This window comes from Haliotis rufescens, unplaced genomic scaffold (genome assembly GCF_023055435.1).
Source record: "Haliotis rufescens isolate VD_foot unplaced genomic scaffold, xgHalRufe1.0.p SCAF_5, whole genome shotgun sequence".
Lineage (NCBI taxonomy): Eukaryota > Metazoa > Mollusca > Gastropoda > Lepetellida > Haliotidae > Haliotis > Haliotis rufescens.
This window is the reverse complement of record NW_025964223.1, coordinates 3,105,980-3,112,278: the sequence shown is the minus strand read 5'-3', so window position 1 is coordinate 3,112,278 and position 6,299 is coordinate 3,105,980.

The following is a 6,299-nucleotide window of genomic DNA, read 5'->3' as shown; positions in this document are numbered from 1 at the left end:
TATTGAATACATGTTTGGTAAAGCAAACAGTTGAGTTTCTTTTACTGAAAGAAAAACATGTTTCATGTAATTACTTATTCTGTTCCTAAGAAACAAGACTGCCTCTGTGGTCTAGTGGATAGAGGGTCTGTCAGGAGTGTAGAAGGCCAGGGATACGAGGTTTCTAATCCTTGATAAATCCCTGGAATGTGCAGACAATGCCACTGCAGTTTTATGCATCCCGCGTTAGGATTACACCACAAGCCTAATACTGCTACAATGAATTCATCTAACCAACATGTTTCTATGTGCCATTGTAAAAGAATTAAAACAAATTGAAAATTGATAGAAAACAGCAGTTCGACTGAACTGAGGTTAACTTTTGCTTTGTAACATGTTTTTCATTTACTCATTAGCAATGCGCAGCTTTTTTGCCTTGTAGTAGGGTATACGGGTTCATTCTCCCGCTCTGTAGTGTTATATGAATATCATGTGAACCAATCTGATCCCATCATTCTGACATGGAGGTGAGATAACAGTATTTCCTTTTTGGGTAAGTGGATCTCAGTAGTGGTGAAAAAATATGAAGCTGACTCTATTTAATGAGCAGGGATCCCTTCCACAAAGTGATCGTAGTACTACGACTGTCATGTGTCCATGTTAACATATGGGAGTTATGATCACCTTAGTGCTACAACTGTCATAAGTCTGTGTTAAAGTATGGGAGTTACGATCACCTTTGTGCTACAGCTGTCATAAGACTATGTTAAAGTATGGGAGTTAAGATCACCTTTGTGCTACAGCTGTCATAAATCTGTGTTATAGTATGGGAGTTACGATCACCTTAGTGCTACAGCTGTCATAAGTCTGTGTTAAGGTATGGGAGTTACGATCACCTTAGTGCTACAACTATCATAAATCTGTGTTATAGTATGGGAGTTCCGATCACCTTAGTGCTACAGCTGTCATAAGTCTGCATTAAGGTATGGAAGCTATGACCACCTTAGTGCTACAGCTGTCATAAGTCTGCGTTACGGTATGGGAGTTACGATCACCTTAGTGCTACAACTATCATAAATCTGTGTTATAGTATGGGAGTTACGATCACCTTAGTGCTACAGCTGTCATAAGTCTGTGTTAAGGTATTGGAGTTACGATCACCTTAGTGCTACAACTATCATAAATCTGTGTTATAGTATGGGAGTTCCGATCACCTTAGTGCTACAGCTGTCATAAGTCTGCATTAAGGTATGGGAGCTATGACCACCTTAGTGCTACAGCTGTCATAAGTCTGCGTTAAGGTATGGGAGTTACGATCACCTTAGTGCTACAACTATCATAAATCGGTGTTATAGTATGGGAGTTAGGATCACCTTAGTGCTACAGCTGTCATAAGTCTGTGTTAAGGTATGGGAGTTACGATCACCTTAGTGCTACAACTATCATAAATCTGTGTTAAGGTATGGGAGTTACGATCACCTTAGTGCTACAGCTGTCATAAGTCTGTGTTAAGGTATGGGAGTTACGATCACCTTAGTGCTACAACTATCATAAATCTGTGTTATAGTATGGGAGTTACGATCACCTTAGTGTTACAACTGCCATAAGTCTGCGTTAAGGTATGGGAGTTACGATTGCTTTGTGGAATGGGTCCCAGGCTGATAATTATATTTACAGTACTTACTTTTGTAAGGGAAGGCTTGGTACCCATGGTAATGAGGTGTACAGAGGCAACTTATACAGGTGATTATCAGTTATCATTTTTAAGGTTAACAGCTCTGATTTGTATGGATTTTGAATGCTTTAAATAATTATATTCTACTACAACTGATATTAAAAAAATGAAAATGCTCTTTGTATCTGTTTTTGTTCTTCTGTACATTGTTTGCTGACTTACGGTACTTTGTTTATGACACTGAATTACTAAATGAGTAACAAGAAGAAAAACAAAACATTATGAATCCACTTAAGAAAACAAAAACTAATATCATCTGATTGCAGACTGGTCATTCACAGAAACCGTTTCTCTTTTGGGCGCATTTTTTAACAAGTGGGTTATCTCCCTTCCACCATGCAGTCTTTCAGTAACAGAAGCATCTGTAAAATACCTTTCTCCAAATTAAGCTGTCTCACCATTTACCATTTTACGTTTTCTGAATGATGCGCGACACTGAGCTTGTATTTTGTTTGAGGAATGTAAACGTGGTAGATTGAAAACGTAAATTATTTGAATGTTTTTTTACAGATTCTAAATCAACTGTTATAACCAAGTATTTTTTTAAATATATATAAATTCTGAAGGTGTTTACTGGACGAAAATAGATTCCAATTATGTAGTATGAATTATTGATTTGTTTGAAATCGAAACTTCAATCGCATACCAAAAAACATCAGCCGTTGCCATGGTAAATGGAAATGTATAACGGGTAGGAAAAACACGTTAAAAGAACACATGTCAAAACCACTGAATGTGTTAATGGTCAAAGCTGTCACGTGTGAAATTCCTTCTAATCATTGGGCCATGTCAATAAAAATTATGGGGCTCGGGTGATGGTGAAACTTAATGGCGACTTGGCCCAGAAATAAGGTCTTTTTGCGCCCAACACATCAAATGATGTTTTACAATCATAAATACAAGTAGATTTACGGCACCATTGGAATTCATTTCAACCTATAAAAATGTATGACGTCGTACTCGATTACTCTGACGAAATGACAGGATCCTCTGCTTATTGAAATGGATTGAAACTTCCAGCAAACACAATTTTGTTTTGAAATAAGGATGGTGCTCGTTCTGCCATCCTTAGTTTGTCACCTTACCCGTGTTTGTGGGGTTCATCAGATTTCAAAGTGATAAACATCTACGACCTGCATCACTAGGTACTGTCGACCGCCTCCGTGGTCTAGTGGTAGAGCGACCGCACGGAGAGCGGAAGGTCGTGGGTTCGATTCCGGCTGCGTCATACCAAAAGACGTTAAAAGACATGGTACTTGTTAACCTGTCTGGGGCTCGGCTAAACGAGGACTGGTCGGCTCGGAGTATGCTGTATCTGAGTGGGGTATTCATGTTAAACTGCGGCATGGTATCCGAGTGTACTAGCATTTTAAATCGGCATCAGTCCGGTCTAGTACAAGCAGCCACACACGTCCGTGCATGCACGTCGCTATATAAGTGCAATAATCTTGGAAGCGACGTTAAACCCCATTTCACATGACCTTAGTACTGTCATGCATCATGTAGATGGACTATTGCTGAGTGCAGCGTTAAACAACAACGCCGTACGTTCCTCCTACATTAAGCTGACAGTGTGGAATAACTTAAATATTGTTAAAACGCTGTGTGGAAACCAAACTCACTTACAAAACTCCTTCCTTGTCCACAAAACCAGATATATTTTTATTAACTGTAACTTCACGTGCCCAAGAGGCTAAATTAGCCTAAAACCATTTTCACATATACTGATATTGTTTCAGTTCTATGTTCTAAGACTATTACCTTATTTTGTAGAACAATTCATCTTTTCATCTCTCAATCTATGAAAACGTGAAGATCGTATCTTTAATTACATTTACCGGCGCTTTGACAATAATACTCAAATAGCAACCTTATATATTATATGTCGATTATTTAACAAAAAGCAAAACGCTATTGTAAACTCGGAGTTAATATAGTATTAACCCCGCCCTTCAAACGTACGTCGACACAATGCTCTCGCGATGATTATCAAAAGTAGTAAAAACGGTTATTGACACGGCATGCACGCGGCCCCTGGAATCTCGTGCACGTCAAAAGTGAACACGATCGATTTACACGCGATTAGGGACGGGTTGGGTTGTTGATATTCTCTAATGATGCATTTTGACGTTTCTGTTCTTGCTTTGCTGCAACGTTTTGTATCAGCAGTTATTCGTGAGTGGATATGCTCTAGAATTTCACAATTGTGGCATTTTGTATAAGAACACTTGCTCAAAACTCAAGGCGCCATTACAATGCTCGCGTTAGATTTTTTAAAAAAAACCGACGACACTGCATGGTGATCCTGCGTCGACGACGGTATAACCCAAGTTAACTTTGAGGAGTGAGTGAGTATGGCTTTACGCCGCTTTTAGCAATATTCCAGCAATATCACGGCGGGGGACACCAGAAATGGGCTTCACACATTGTACCCATGTCGGGAATCGAACCGGGATCTTCGGCGTGACGAGCGACCGCTTTAACCACTAGGCTACCCGACCGCCCCCCAAGCTTGTCCATTGCTAGCATATATTTAATGTCTCCAAGTGTCATCCCCATTGAACTAATTAAATTAATTTGATGATTTAATCATATTCTGTGATGGCCCAGTCTGAGGCACCGCGAGTCGCTGTGAAGAGTTGCGTCCCTTGGTTTGTCAGCATCATACCCGTGGGTTTCACCAAAGTGGTAAACGTCTAAGACCTGCACCCCTTAGGGCTTTCCTCCACATTAAGCTGACACGCTGCGATATAACTGGAATACTGTAAAGCGGCGTTAAACCCAACCCACTCACTCACTCACTCACGGCTGTGTGTTATAGCAAACATTGCTGTGGTGTTTCGCTTTCTCCTGGCAGCCATTTTCAATTATATCCAATGTTGCATTTTATGCGTTTTATTTTAGATACTGACATTTATTTCTCGTTCTGTCCCAATTAAGTTATACTTGATTAACAGTAGTGACTCAAGTTACATCCAGTCAACACTGGTTGTCGGAAACGTGGTCAACGCAGTTGACACAGCTCGCATATATTTGAATAACCCAGAGCTACAGATAGGCTGCGTATCTGCGTAAATTACGCATCAGAAATGCAGAAATGCGCAGTAAAATAAAATCCAAGCGTATCAAATACACAACGAACATTACAGATACGCTACAAAAATAACACTTGTGCGTATCATCAAAATATGGTGAAGTAACCCTGCGTATTCGATTAGCGAATCAGCAACTTATTTTGAAATTATAAACGGGCATTCCGTCAACCTTGCCTAACTCCACGATGACAGTTACATCATGATCATTTGCAATCACACTTTCTTGTGGAAGTATCGTGGTATTATTGAGTCCTATAAAGCTCTCTAACCCACACGACACCAGTTTGCAGGGACTAGATGAATAGTGTTGTTAAATATTTAACTTAAATACCAACATGTGTAAAAACTAGTGGGTAATAGAAATTTGAATACCCAGATAGAATTACTGATACCCAATGATTTTAAAATGCATGCGTAAAATACCCACAACAACAAAAGCTTATCTGGAGCTCTGATAACCGAAAGCAATTCTGTTGAGTAACAGATTCTATTATTTGTTATTCTATCTAAGCCGTGATGATATTTTTTAGGGTGCTGACGTTTCTAAGAAAAAAGGTTACCTCAGGTTTTACACATACAAAAATAATTAGCATTCTCTCGACACGCAGTATGTCCTAAAGAATGTGTTGTGACAAAATATAAACTAGGCCTGCTCAGAGAATAAAACGAGCTGTGTGACTTCACGCCGCAAGGCGACAGCATTTTGTCTAACAAATTAAGCTCCTCGGCCCTACTCCCAGGATATTAAATAATGTGTCCTTTGGTGTTTGGGTTTCTATAGGATAATACTCAAAATGCCCCATGTCATATTCCTAAATGCCAAATCTTTCACCAAATATGCGTCAACGATGTGGAAATTAACCAAACAAATTTCGTAAACAGTTGAATATAGTGCACTTGCCTTGATGGTCGTCTGCTGCGCAAAAGGGGAGGCCACTCTCAGCTAACAAATACGATGCAATAATCCCTACACGTGCGATACATGTCCGAAACACGGGATCTCGCGATGCGAGTTATTGCTATATTATAAGGTACTCGAGGATACTCTTATAACATAAATAATCGGTTATATTTTGTATACTTAAAAGTATGACAATAAGATTATATTGGAGTCTGCCCGCGAGGTTGTATTTTAACGTGACTAACTTCAAATGACACGAGATCGTTGTTTTCGGTAATTTTTTGTATGTCAAAAGTATAATCCCTTATTCCTCGGTATCTCGTCGATACACGATACCCAGGCTAACGAGGGGTCTAGACACAGCTGGCTACTAACAGCCCTTCTTGATGTCGGAGCTGTTGGTATCGTTGACATAATCTAGCAGTTGTCCAGATAACCTCCAGAAGAAGCGGTAGCCTACTCGGCTCAGATAAGAGACTTTGAAAGTTGGTATTACAAATAGCCTGAACTCCATCAGCAGACATTGATATAGGTCCGGATTTCTAATTTGGAGGGAGTGTTCATTTCCTCTTTTGTTTAAATAGACAAC